The sequence below is a fragment of the Lontra canadensis genome, unplaced genomic scaffold (assembly GCF_010015895.1).
Source record: "Lontra canadensis isolate GAN:19392208 unplaced genomic scaffold, GSC_riverotter_1.0 scaffold210, whole genome shotgun sequence".
NCBI lineage: Eukaryota > Metazoa > Chordata > Mammalia > Carnivora > Mustelidae > Lontra > Lontra canadensis.
Genome location: NW_022631204.1, coordinates 1,030,569 through 1,044,971, shown reverse-complemented (window position 1 = coordinate 1,044,971; position 14,403 = coordinate 1,030,569). Strand labels below are relative to the sequence as shown.

The 14,403-nt window shown below is 41.7% G+C and overlaps 1 pseudogene; it reads right to left on the bottom strand.

The window, feature by feature from the left end:
• Positions 1 to 12,392: 12,392 nt before the first annotated feature.
• On the bottom strand, positions 12,393 to 14,403 carry LOC116861933 (annotated as a pseudogene).

Below are 14,403 nucleotides of genomic sequence, written 5' to 3'. Positions count from 1 at the left end.
CCCAGGTGCCCCTGTTTTGTTTTGCTTTTTTTTTTAAAGATTTTATTTATTTATTTGACAGAGAGAGATCACAAGCAGGCAGAGAGGCAGACAGAGAGAGAGGAGGAAGCAGGCTCCCTGCTGAGCAGAGAGCCCGATGCGGGGCTCGATCCCAGGACTCTGAGATCATGACCTGAGCCGAAGGCAGCGGCTTAACCCACTGAGCCACCCAGGCGCCCCTTGTTTTGCTTTTAATGAGAGTTTAAACACATGTTTAAGGCTGAGGATAAGGCACCACTGATTGAAATCAGAAAAAGAAAGGATACTTGATGGAGGAGGATTCTGAAGGAGATTGAAAAAATATGGCACTTAGGGCACAGGGGGGATGGGTGGGCCTGGAACAGAAAGTGCGGTGGAGATCATGATGGGTGGAATGCAGTGTTGTTTGTAGAGAGATTCAGCTGAGGCGGAAGACCAGGGATTTACAGTGGCCCAGTTTGTATGGTTTTGTGGATTTTCTGCAGCAGGGTGAAAACACGTGGATAAAGGAGGGGAGAGGGTGGTTTTCAGTACTGACCCAAGGTGAGAGGTTTGTAGGGCTGGTTCAGCAGACGGGAACGCGAAGGGGATTGAGAGTGGTGGTTAGAGTATATATAGTTCAGGTGATCAAGCACGGGGTTTAGAAAGGTTGAGAAGGGGTTGTCGGGTGGCTCAGTGGGTTAAATGTCTGCCTTTGGCTCAGGTTGTGATCCCAGGGATCAAGCCCCGAGGAGGGGCTCCCTGCTCAGCGGGGAGCCTGCTTTTCCCTCCCTCTGCTGCTCCCGCTGCTTGTGCGCTCTCTCTCTCTCAAATAAAAAATAAAATAAAATAAAAATCTTTAAAAAAAAAAAAAGGATTGTCTAGGTAGACTGGGATGGAGGGGATGGCCATTCCTGATAGAGGGAGAAGCCTGGGAAAAGGCATGGTTGGAAGTGTGGTGCAGCCTGATGTCTTCAGGCAGCCAAAACCAGCATGAGTGTGAGCACAGGGAAATGGCAGGAGATGCGGCTGGATCAACGGGAGGAGCTGACTCGGGATGGACAGCCCCGGAGGACTTTGCAGCAGAGTATTGACTCAATTCTGATTTGCATTTATTTTATTTAATTTATTTTTAAAGATTTTTTTTTGTGATTTTTTTATATTTCTTTTTTATAAACATATACTTTTATCCCCAGGGGTACAGGTCTATGAATCTTTTTTTTTTTTTTTTTTTTTTGGAGAGAGAGAGCGGAGCAAGACTGCGAGTGATGGGGAGGGGCAGAGGGGGTGCGAGAGAGGTCTTAAGCAGACTCCCCGCTGAGCATAGGACTCCATCCTACAACCCTGAGATGGTGACAAGAGCAAGAAATCAAGAGTCAGAGGCTTCACGGACTGAGCCACTGGGCGCCCCTCTGATTGGTATTTTAGATTGTCTCAGGTGAAGTGTGGAAACTTAGGGTCAAGTAGGACTAGAGACCAGTGAGTGGGCTGCTGTAGTTGCCTAAGCCAGGACCCAGGGGGAGTGGCAGTGGGCGGGGGAGAGGAATTCCAGAGCTATTTTGATATCACACGTGTTCCTTTCAGTGTGCAGCATGAAGCCTAGTAGCTTCATCCTCTCCGTTTCGGCTTTCGTGGCCCAGCTCCCCACCCCGGGGCAGCTGTCAGGACCTTTGAGAATGGGGCTGATTCCGCTTGCCTTAGAGGGCAAGGGATATAATTATCAAAGGCTTTTGGTCTCAGCTGACTGCTTTTTCCTTACTTGCTTTTGCTTCCCTCTGCCAAATCCTTCAAGTAATCCGAGACGAGAACGTGGTATCTTGAACATTATGGGATTGGGCTGTTTGATTCTTTCCCATTGCTCTATGACCCTACTGCACACATGTGGCAAGCGGAAGGGGCGAATACGGTATAGGAAAATTGAACCAGGATGTCTGACATGCACAGGCAGCCCTCCCTCCTTCTTCAGGGTCACGCTGCCATGTGTGGTAGGCGGAATTCTTTCATGGCCCCCAATCCTGGCCTCCTGGGGAATGTACACCTCCTCCCTGTTATTTCGTCAAAAACCAATCTTGAGGCAGGGAGGGGGTTGTCTGGGTGGCTCAGTTGGTTAAGTGTCTGCCTTTGGCTCAGGTCATGATCCCAGAGTCCTGGGATCGAGTTCCGCGGGGAGCCTGCTTTTCCCTCTGCCTCTGCCTGCTGTTCTCTTTATCTGTCAAATACGTAAACCAAATCTTAAAAACAAAAAAAATCAAGGTGCTACTGTGAAGGGATTGTACAGATGTAATTAAGACCCCAAATCGGCTAACTTCAAGAAATGGGAATTATCCGAAGTAAGCTGACCTAATCAGGCAAGCTTTTAAAAGGGACTGGGTTGGGGCATCTAGCTGGCTCAGTCGCTAGAGCTTGCAACTTCTGATCTCGGGTTGTGAGTTTGAGCCACACATTGGGTGCAGAGATTGCTTAAAAATAAATCTTAAAAAAAAAAAAAGAGATTGGGCTCTTCAGTCATAGGAGGACACATATGGTATATAATTCCACTGGTACGAGGTATCTAAAGCAGCAAATTCATAGAAACAGAAAGTAGAATGGTGGTTAGCAGGGACTGGGGGAGGGAGGAGATAGGGAGCTGTTGTTCAGTGAATATAGTGTTTCAGTGTTTCAGGATGAAAAAGTTCTGGAGATCTGCGGCACAACAGCGTGAATATATTTAACACGACTGAATTACACACTTAAAATGGTTTTAAGATGGGGTGCCTGGGTGGCCCTGTCAGTTAAGCGTCTGCCGTCAGCTCACATCATGATTGCAGGGTCCTGGGATCAAGCCCCATGTTGGGCTCCCTGCTCATGGGGAGCCTGCTTCTCCCTCTCCCCCTGCCTGCTGCTCCCCCTGCTTGTGCTCTTTCTCTGTCAAATAAATAAATAAAATCTATAAAAAGAAAATGGTTGGGGTGCCTGGGTGGCTCAGTGGGTTAAAGCCTCTGCCTTTGGCTCAGGTCATGATCCCAGGGTCCTGGGATCAGGCCCCGCATCGCATCGGGCTCTCTGCTCAGCAGGGAGCCTGCTTCCCTTCCTCTCTCTCTCTCTGCCTGCCTCTCTGCCTACTTGTGATCTCTGTCAAATAAATAAATAAAATCTTTAAAAAAAAAGAAAAGAAAATGGTTAAGATGTTAATTTTTAGATTAAGTATTTTTTTAAATCAAAATTTTTAAGAAGTGAGAGGGACTGGGCCCTTTGAGATTCAAAGCGTGAGAGGAATTTGATACAAGGGAGGCTAGCACTGCTGACTTTGAGGATGGAGGGAGCCACATGGCAAGGAATGTGGGATGTCTCCAAGATCTGAGAGTGCCCTTCAGCTGACTGCCATCAAGGACATGGGAACATGCCACAATCACGAGTTTGGAAGAGAACCCTACACCTCAATGAGTTTGAAGCCTGGCTGACATCTTCATTTCAGCCTCTGAGACCCTGAGCAGAGGACTCAGTCAACTTGAGACTATTCCCCATTCCTGACTCATGGAAATTGTGAAAAAGGGGGCGCCTGGGTGGCTCAGTAGGTTGAGCATCTACCGTTGGCTCAGGTCATGATCCCAGGGTCCTGGAATCGAGTCCCACAGCAGGCTCCCTGTTTGGTGCGAAGCCTGCTTCTCCCTCTGCCTGCCACTCCCCCTGCTTGTGCTCGGTCTCTTTCTCTCTGACAAATACATAAATAAAATCTTTTAAAAATAAGAAAAAAATTGTGAAAACATAAATGCGTGTTTTGAATGAACTTTTTATTTATATACTGTATCTAGAAGCAGATACATAAATTCTTACACCATTTACTTCCAGAAACGTACAAGAAATTACTTTTATTTGTTTACCACAAATTACAATCATTGGATTTGGGATAACTCATTCTGTGGGGTTCTAAGTACAAATGGTAGATCTCTGACTTGAGACATACATAAAAAGTATAAGCTATAGCAGTCTGGAATGAAAATATTACTTTCATGACACTCCATCATGATTCTAAAATTTCTTTAACCCAATATGTGTATTTATTACAAAATTCTGTAAGAACTTTTCATCACCGCTACATGTAGAATTTGTAACACTTTAGCAACTACACATTTTGGCATGTCATGACTGATTAATAAAAGGGATGTTTATAGGGTTGCCTGGCTGGCTCAGTCGGTGGAGGGTGCGACTCTTGATCTCAGGGTTGTGGGTTCAAATCCCACACTGGGTGTGGAGGTCACTTAAAGCCTAAAAGGGATGCACATTAAAAAAGAATTTACAGGATTGAAAAAGTATTAAATTAGATCTGTGATTACTGGTGTACCAACACTTTATTTTAGAAATCTAATGTTATTTATGAAACTGGAGAGACGCCTGGGTGGCTCAGGCGGTTAAGGGGCTGCTTTCTGCTCGGGTCATGATCCCAGGGTCCTGGGATCAAGTCCCACATCGGGCTCCCTGCTGAGTGGAGAGACTGCTTCTCCCTCTCCCTCTGCCTGCTGCTCTGCCTGCTTGTGCTCTATCTCTCTGTCAAGTAAATAAATAAAATCTTAAAAAAAAAAGAAACTGGAGATTTTTCCTTCTTAGACTTTTCAGCAAAACTGTGTATTGCTGATAGTATGATTTCATTTTCCAATTAAGACTTCATATCTGATTAAAAGCCATTAAAATTTAAATGTATATAAAATATAGTTTTGAATCACTCATAAAGCAATCGCTTATAAATAATGTGAAATGTACAGTAATTAAAATCGCCATTTCTGAAAGTATTTTCCTGAAGATTTATTTATTTTAGAGGTGGGGGAGGGGCAGAGGGAGAGAAAGTCTTAAGCAGACAGACTCCCCACTGAGCACAGAGCCCCATGTGCGAGTAGATCTTAGGACCCTGAGGTCATGACCTGAGGCAAAACCAAGAGTTGGAAGCCCAACCAACTGAGCCACCCAGCTACCCTCTGAAAGTATTTTTTTTTAAAGATTTTATTTATTTATTTGACAGACAGAGATCACAAGCAGACAGAGAGACAGGCAGAGAGAGGAAGGGAAGCAGGCTCCCTGCTGAGCAGAGAGCCCGATGCGGGGCTTGATCCCAGGACCCTGGGACCATGACCTGAGCAGAGGCTTTAACCCACTGAACCACCCAGGGGCCCCTCTGAAAATATTTTAAAGAAAATATTTAGACCTGTGAAAGTAGATATTGTGCATAACCTGTTTAAGATTTTAGTAATTTATTCTGTTCAATAATACTGACTCAGAAAAAAAAATACTGACTCAGAAACTACAATGCATACTTTATAGTTTACTTCATACATGCCAATGATTTAGTCTTTGGCACGGGACTTTATTTAAGAGCAAGATGGTCACCGGTTTCCTTAAAAACTATTTTTAGTTCTATAATCATTTCTTGTGACAAATTTGACCCTCTAAATGTTCAGATTATTGCACTAAATAAAAGGAGAATAGTTTTTCTTAGACTGAGAGACAGAGACACACAGAAAGAAATTTTCTAAATTCTTTCTATAGCTTTCTTATTATTTATAAAAATGCACAGTAGTTTTCTAATAAGCCTGATAATAGCTTGGCCTTTCATCATGGTTTTCTGAAGAAACATTGGACAAAAAACAGTTTGATTTTATGGTATTTGATTTTATTATATTATGGTGAAGGGACACATTTTTTTCTGTTTTCTTTTCTTTTTTTCTTTTTGTCTTGATCTCAGATTTTTAGAAGCACATATTTAAAAGTCAAGTGCGGGTTTTTACATATGTCCTTTAAGTTACCATTCAATAGAATCCAAAAATATACTCCAAATGTACTTAGACCAAACCAGAGGATGAAATTTTCCCTTTTTTCTCCTCCATTTTTTTTTAAAGATTTTATTTATTTATTTGACAGAGAGATAGAGAGCACAAGTAAGCAGAGTGGCAGGCAGAGGGAGAGAGAGAAGCAGGCTCTCCACTAAGCAGGGAGCCCGATGCGGGGCTCGATCCCAGGACCCTGGAATCATGACCTGAGCCGAAGGCAGCTGCTTAACCAACTGAGCCACCCAGGCGCCCCTCTCCACCATTTTTTAAAAAGATTTTATCTATTTATTCGAGAGAGAGAATGAGAGGGAGCATGAGAAGGGAGGAGGTCGGAGGGAGAAGCAGACTCCCCATGCAGCTGAGACTCTGGGATCATGACCTGAGCCAAAGGCAGTCGCCCAACCAACTGAGCCACCCAGGCGCCCTGTCTTCCATCTTTAACTAGACTGTTGCAGTATCCCAGAAAGCTAAACTTTCACATTTTGTAGTGCTACCTACAGCAAATGGCTCGCTCTCTATACAAAAGCAGAAAATACGGCAATACCCCTTTCTTTCTGTTTATAAACGTAATTTCTTGGCAAATACTTTCATATTTATTTATTTATTTATTATTTCTAAAGAAGATTTTATTTACTTATTTGACAGTGAGGGAGAGACAGCAAGAGCAGGGGGAGTGGGAGAGGGAAAGCAGGCTTCCCGCCAGGCAGGGAGCCCGGTGCGGGGCTTGATCCCAGGACCCTGGAATCATGACCTGAGCTGAAGGCAGCTGCTTAACGACTGAGCCACCCAGGCGCCCCTACTTTCATTTTTATTGATACACTAACAGAACCTAACAATTTCAGATGGCATTATAATGGCATCTTTCTTTTTTAAAATTTCTATTTAAATTTGATTAGCATATAATGTAATATTGGTTTCAGAGGTAGAGGTCAGTGATTCATCAGTGTTATATAACACCCAGTGCTCATCACATCACGTGCCCTCCTTAATGCCCATCACCCAGCCACCCCATCCTCCCACCCGCCACCCCTCCAGCAACCCTCAGTTTGTTTCCTGTGCTTAAGAGTCTCTTATGGTTTGTCTCTCTCTCTGATTTTGTCTTGCTTTATTTTTCCCTCTCTTCCCCTAAGATCCTCTGTTTTGTTTCTTAAATCCCACATAGGAGTGAGATCATAGGATAATCGTCTTTCTCTGATTGACTTATTTTGCTTGGCATAACATCCTCTAGTTCTATCCTCATCATTGCAAAATAACAGCACCTTTCTTTACCATACTGTATATTATGGGTATCCAAAGACACATAAAAATTGGCTTCATAAATAGAACAGTATTAACATTTGTCCTCCCCAAAAGGACACAAAATAAAAAATTTGAAACACTTAGGGGCGCCTGGGTGGCTCAGTGGGTTAAGGCCTCTACCTTCGGCTCAGGTCATGATCTCAGGGTCCTGGGATCGAGCCCCACATCGGGCTCTGTGCTCTGCAGGGAGCCTGCTTCCTCCTCTCTCTCTCTCTGCCTGCCTATCTGCTTACTTGTGATCTCTGCCTGTCAAATAAATAAATAAAATCTTTAAAAAAATTTGAAACACTTAGATAAAAAAATAAAACATTTACATGAAAATCAGAATAATTTTAAACTTAACGCTAAATAGCTAGATTTTATGTACATGGTATCACATGAGGAGAACCTGAGAACCGGGCTATGAACACGTGATGAGATGAGGTTCAGGACAAGTCCAAAGACTTTTGTGTACTATGATATCACAAATAATACATGCCATTGCTTCTAGAAACATGGAAAAGTTATTGTAATAGTTTTTATTAATACACAGTGCCTCTCTGACAATAGCTGCCATCGAATATAGATGCACAAAAACTTTTACCTCATCCTAGATATATTTTAAGTTGTTTAAGGACCTGAATAAGTCCTTTTCCAATGAAGATGGTACAAACATCCAGATGGTGAACAGACACATGAAAAGATGTTCAACATCACTCATCAGCAGGGAAATGCAAATCAAAACCACAATAAGATATCAGTTTACACTGGTTAGAAGAGCTAAAATCAAAATGACAAGAAATAACCAGTGTTGGCAAGGATGTGGAGAAAGGGGAACCCTTGTGTACTGTCGGTGGGAATGTAAACTGGTGCAGCCATTCTGGAAAATAGTACGGAGATTTCTCAAAAATTAAAAATAGAGGGGTGCCTCGGTGGCTCAGTTGATTGAGGATGACTCTTGATTTCAGCTCAGGTCATAATCTTGGGTCATGAGATGGAGCCCCACATCGGGCTCTCCGCACAGTGGGGAGTCTGCTTCTTTCTCTCTCTCCCTCTCCTCCTCCCCTTGCTCGCCCTCTTTCTCTCTCTCTCTCAAATGAATAAATAAACCTTAAAAATATTTAAAAAACAGAAATACCGCATGATCCCATAATTCCACTACTGGGTATTTACCTAAAGAAAGCAAAAACACTAATTTGAAAAGATATATGCACCCGTGTGTAATTTATTGCAGCATTATTTACAATAACCAAGATATGGAAGCAACCCAAGTGTCTATCTTTTAAAATAAAAAAAAATTAATTCCAGTATAGTTAACATACAGTGTTACATTAGTTTCCGGTGTACAATATAACAATTCAACACTTCCATACGTCATCCAGGGTTCGTCACAACAAATGCATTCCTTAAACTCTATCACCAAATCACCCATCCCTATCCCCTTCCCATCTGGTAACCATCAGTTTGTTCTCTATATTAAGTGTCCACTGATAGATGAATGGATCTAGAAGGTGTGACATACATATAATACATATATAATAAGTATGTATTATATAATTATATATTATATAATTATTATATAATTTATATTATAGTTCTATATCACATGTAATTTAATTTATATTAAATTATATGTATTTATTATATAATTATATTATACAATCATGTATAATATAAAATTAATGAATACATATAATATATTATATATAATATATATAAAGGAATAGTACTCAGCCACAAAAAGGAGATCTTGCCATTTGTGACAACATGGATGGCCCTAGAGGATATTATGCTAAGTGAAACAAGTCATGCAGAGAAAGACAAATATCATATGATTTCACTTATATGTGGAATCTAAAAACAAAAGCCAGGAGCGCCTGGTGACTCAGTCATTAAGCAGTTACCTTTGGCTGAGGTCGTGATCCCAGGGTCCTGAGATCGAACCCCATATGGGGCCCCCTGCTTGGCGGGAAACTTGCTTCTTCTCCCACTCCCCCTGCTTGTGTTCCCTCTCTCGCTGTGTCTCTCTCTGTCAAATAAATTTTAAAAATCTTTAAAAAAATAAAAACAAAAGCCAACAAAATAAATGAATGAACAAAAACAGCACAAACAGAGTCATAAATACAGAGAACAAACTGGTGGTTGCCAGAAGGGAAAGGGGGTGGGAGGAAGAGCCAGAAGGGTGAAGGGGCGTGGGAGGTACAGGCTTTCGGCTCCGGAATGAGGAAGTGGCATGGATGAAAGGTATAGCATGGGGAATAGAGTCCGTGGGTATTGGCATGGCACCCTGTGGTGAAGGATATTTGCTACACTTGTTGTGAACATAGCACAATGTATAGTTTTGTTGAAGCACTGTGTTCTATGTCTGAAACTAATGTAACATTGTCTGTCAACTGGACTTCAAAATGTTGTTTAAAAATAGGTCGCTTTGCGACAGTCTTCTGTGTGTTGATTCTGTATCCTGCAACTTTGCTGAACTGCTGTCTGAGTTCTAGCAATTTTGGGGTGGAGTCTTTCGGGTTTTCCACAAAGAGTATCAGGTGATCTGTGAAGAATCAAAGTCTGACTTGTTTGCCGATTTGGATACATTTTATTTTTGTTGTTGTTGTCTGATTGCTGAAGCTAGGACTTCCAGTCCCATGCTGAACAACCCTGATGAGAGTGGGCATCCCTGTCGTGTTCCTGACCTTAGGAGAAAAGCTCTCAGTTTTTCGCCTGTTGGGGACAATGTTCGCTGTAGGTCTTTTGTATATGGCCTTTATGACGTTGAGGGATGTTCCCTCTATCCCCACATTGTGGAGGGTTTTGATCAAGAAACGATGCTGCATTTTGTCAAATGCTTCTTCTGAATCTATTGAGAGAATCATATGGTTCTTGCCCTTTCTTTTCTTATTGGGGTGTATCATGTTGAATGGTGGCCCAGCCCAGGAAGAAATCCTATTAGCTAGTATCTTGTTGAAAATTTTATTTTATTTTATTTAAAAATAATAAGTGGCTTTGCAAAAAAAAAAAAGTAGTTTAAAATGTCTTACATTAATTTGACAACAAGTTTACAACTTCATAATAATTCTTATTCAAATAGTTTGCAGTGAAACCTTAAATTATATTATTACGACATCCCATGTTCCATGTTATTAGGTGAAAATATATCAGAAAATGAAAAAGAAGCCTCCCTAACAAGGTACATTCAGCGCTCCACCAAAATTAATTAACCCTTTCCCCTTTTAGTCAAAACACACAGGACCGTGCTATTATGGCTTTGTGCCTTTCCTTGGTAATACCTCAATTCCGACTTTAAGAACACAAATAGAGAAAAAAGTGGGGACAGATACATTTGAATGACAAAGTTGCGGGATTGATTTAGGACTTCTACCCTTGTGTTCACATGAAGATAGAGAAAAGTGACAAAAGAAGAAACATCTAGAATTACATCTTTCATCTTAGAAACATTTCTATCTATAGATAGATAAACATATAGATAGATAAACACATCTAAAGATAGACAAACATATCTATCTTTAAGGCTGTGTAACTGGAAACATGTTTTGCACTGGGTAATCTCAGAACACTGTATTATAGCATTGTTCAATGAGTAAACATTCTGCATTTCAAAATAACTAGAAAATATTAGGGATACCCCCCCATACTGAATCAGAGGTAAAATGATTAACTAATGATTCCACATTAGCCAAGACTTAGCTAAATTAAAAAGAAACAAACAAAAAAACTTTTTAAAAACAGCACTATATACGGTAGGCAATAAGACTTCCATATATCTGATATGCTTTTAGTATTTTTCTTATTTTTTTAAAATTTTATTTATTTATTTGACAGATACAGATCACAAGTAGGCAGAGACGCAGGCAGAGAGAGAGAGAGAGAGGAGGAAGCAGGTCGCTGCTGGGCAGAGATCCCAAGGCCGTGCTCAGTCCCAGGATCCTGGAATCAAGACCCAAGCCGAAGGCAGAGGCTTTAACCCACTGAGCCATGCAGGCACCCCAGTATTTTTCTTATAATGCTTCACATTTTCCATATTTTTTGAACTAGGGTGTTTGGTGGGGGCAGGGGTCAAATCTAGCACATTTTACTAGTGAGTACATTAATGAAAAATATGAATCCAACTGCAATATACAGTGTTTCCCTTGTATCTAAATCAATTAAAAACTTGATATAAAGCTTACTGTTGTAAGAGCATCCAATCCATTTATGAAAATGAGTTGTACAATCAGGTTGCATCCAAGAAATTGTTGACTCAGCTGAAGAAATTAAGAGAAAATATTTGGCAAAGGAAAGTTGCTATCATAGGAAATCTAACATCGTGTATTATTTCTTTAATAATAGTTCTAGTTCCATGGGTCTTTATATGTTATGCCAATTTGTATCAGAGTTTAATGGCAGAAAAGGCAACAATTTCTAAATTGGTGGCGTACATTTCTTTAAGATTTTTTTTAAATGTAAGGTCATTAAAAAAATATACAAACGACTAGATGAAAATGAAGGCAATGGAAAAATACAACTTTTCACAACCAGATAATTAGCACAATCTAAAAAATAATTGAGAGAAGAGTGTTGTTAATTCACAATTCTAAATCTTTCTAAACTATGAGATTAAAAATCATTTTCAGTGTATGTAAATTCTGCATTTTATCACATGAATATCTCTTTCACACTATCTTTTGAAAATAGGCCATTTAAGGAGAAAACAATTTTTAACCCAAAACTTTCATTCAGCTTTACTGTGGGTTGAATACACGTGCAATGTGCTCTCAATGCATAGGAATCACAGTGGACAGCAGTGCAGGATGGTGGGGGGGTGGATTAAGGAGAATCTGCTAATTCACATGGTTTTTTTTTTTTTTTGGTTCATGATGGAAGATAATTCACACTTCTAAAACCTCAAGACTTTCCATTTTATTTTTTTAACTTTTTTTTAAAGATTTCATTTATTTATTTGACAGACAGAGATCACAAGTAGGCAGAGAAGCAGGCAGAGAGAGAGCGGGAAGCAGGCTCCCTGCTGAGCAGAGAGCCCAACTCGGGGCCTGATCCCAGGACCCTAGGATCATGACCTGAGCCGAAGGCAGAGGCTTAACCTACTGAGCCACCCAGGCGCCCCAAGACTTTCCATTTTAAAGAACCAAAAGCAAACTCAGGACACCTCGCTGACCCTTCCCCACCCCTAAACAAATTGATTACTCTTTTCATCAAAAACTCAGAGTTGTAGCAGCAGAAGGTTTTAATAGCAATGCAAGTTTGCAAACTGGATTTCATTTTTTTTTTCTTGAACTCAAAGTGCAGGATGCAGAGTTCTCCTCATTTTCATGAATGCTGCTCTTGTCACTAATCCTTCATTTTGTTTGGCAAAGGCAGGTTTTGAATTAAGTCTCTTCTGGTATACAGAAACATAATAAAACGAGACAGGTATTACAAAGAAAGCACCTGCATGAAATCATGATACTCAACTGGTAAGTCTGACTGGGTGAATAGCGATTTAGGCAACGAAGACCCTGAATAACACAAAGCTCTGTTTTTAGAGTCCTTGGTTGAATGTTTAATTAGATCAGGAATTGTCTATCCACATCTGGTTGTTCATCAAAGTGAAACCTACCGTTTGAGTGCCCAGTTCTAGTGTGAAGTGTTTTTACCATGGGAGCAAAAGCTCCAGCTTAAAAGATAACAGTCATCAGAACTATCCAGAACAAGAAAAGAACCATCTGGCACATTTACTAGATTTCCTTCTGCCTCCCAGCATGTGACTGGTTCCCAGTATCATCTTTATAAGGCTTGTCACAACCATAAGACCACTACTTTTCATTGAGTCATAAACTCTTGCAACCCCAGGAGCAGAGTCAGGATCAAAATTCAAATGATAGCACATAATTTGATTTTATTTTTTAAGGATTTAAAAAAAATTATTTGAGAGAGAGAGAGGGAGAGAGCACTGGTGGGGAGAGCAGCAGAGGGAGAAGCAGAAGCAGGCTTCCCACTGAGTAGGGACCCCCCTCCCCTGCTGACATGGGTCTCGAACCCAGGACCCTGGGATCATGACCCGAGCTGAAGGCAGATGCTTAACCGACTGAGCCCCCCAGGCACCCCGATAGCCCATAATTTTAGACACAAGGACATCTGTGCCCGTGAGTCCACTGAACTTCCTTTGGATTTGATTATTCTGCCCTGGAGTCAGCAATGGTGAGCGTGGGGGGACATCATCATGTCTTGTTCTTGGACTCTGCAATGTGATGACTATGGTGTCAACAAGCCATTCACAGACTGATCCCCAAAGATCCCTGGGGGCAATGACTGTAGGGCCCTGGTCTACCTGACTTCCAATTTCAGAGAAAGCTTCCCCCTGTCCCTCCCCCACACACTTTAGAAGGCACTGCTGAAACTTCCATTGGAAGGATCCAGAATACCAAATGCAGTACTGAGGTGTATGTCCACTAACTACAGACACGTGTTCATTGAGGTGACGTTGCAAGTCTCCATTCTGGGATTCCGAGCTCCTTTATGAATTATCTTGCTCTTGGCACACAGTGCCGGGCTGAAGACTGAAAATCTTTTCAAACATCCTTCCGTGGGGCACCTGGGTGGCTCAGTGGGTTAAAGCCTCTGCCTTCGGTTCAGGTCATGATCCCAGGGTCCTGGGATAGAGCCCGCATCGGCCTCTCTGCTCAGCAGGGAGACTGCTTCCCCCCCTCTCTCTGCCTGCCTCTCTGCCTACTTGTGATCTCTCTGTCTGTCAAATAAATAAATAAAATCTTAAAACAACAACAACAAAAAACATCCTTCCGTGCTGGACTTGGATTGGAGGAAGGAACCAAAGCCATGACTCTCGCCTTCTCCATTTTGATACACCTCTCTTCAGCATTCGTGGGTCCAGAGGCCACAGGGTAGTCATGATTGCTAAGGGAAGAGGACCTCATTGGTCTCTGAGCTCTCACATCTTTCAAGACTCCAGGTGCTGAGGAGAGGAAAAGGTATCTTTATCTGGCGGAGGTCCCAGAGGGTGTGCTCCCCTTGTCTTTCTGCTTTTGTTCTGCATAAAGTAGCTTTTTTCATGTGCCCATTAAGCTTTGACTCTTTGATCTATTTTTTCCACCTTTTTCATCCCCACGGTTGATAGCACAGCCGGTCATATCTCTCCCTTAGCAGCTACCAAACAAGGAATCGTGTTTTCCAAACACTGGCTTAGGGATGCTTACGGTCCTACCATGAAGTCAGGGGCTCGTTTACTTTTATTCAGGTTCAAAGATTTCTGGAAGGTTTTAAGATTACTTTTCTTCGTGATGACGCGTTCTCTAATCCCCGGAGGGCTCAGTCCCTCTCTGGA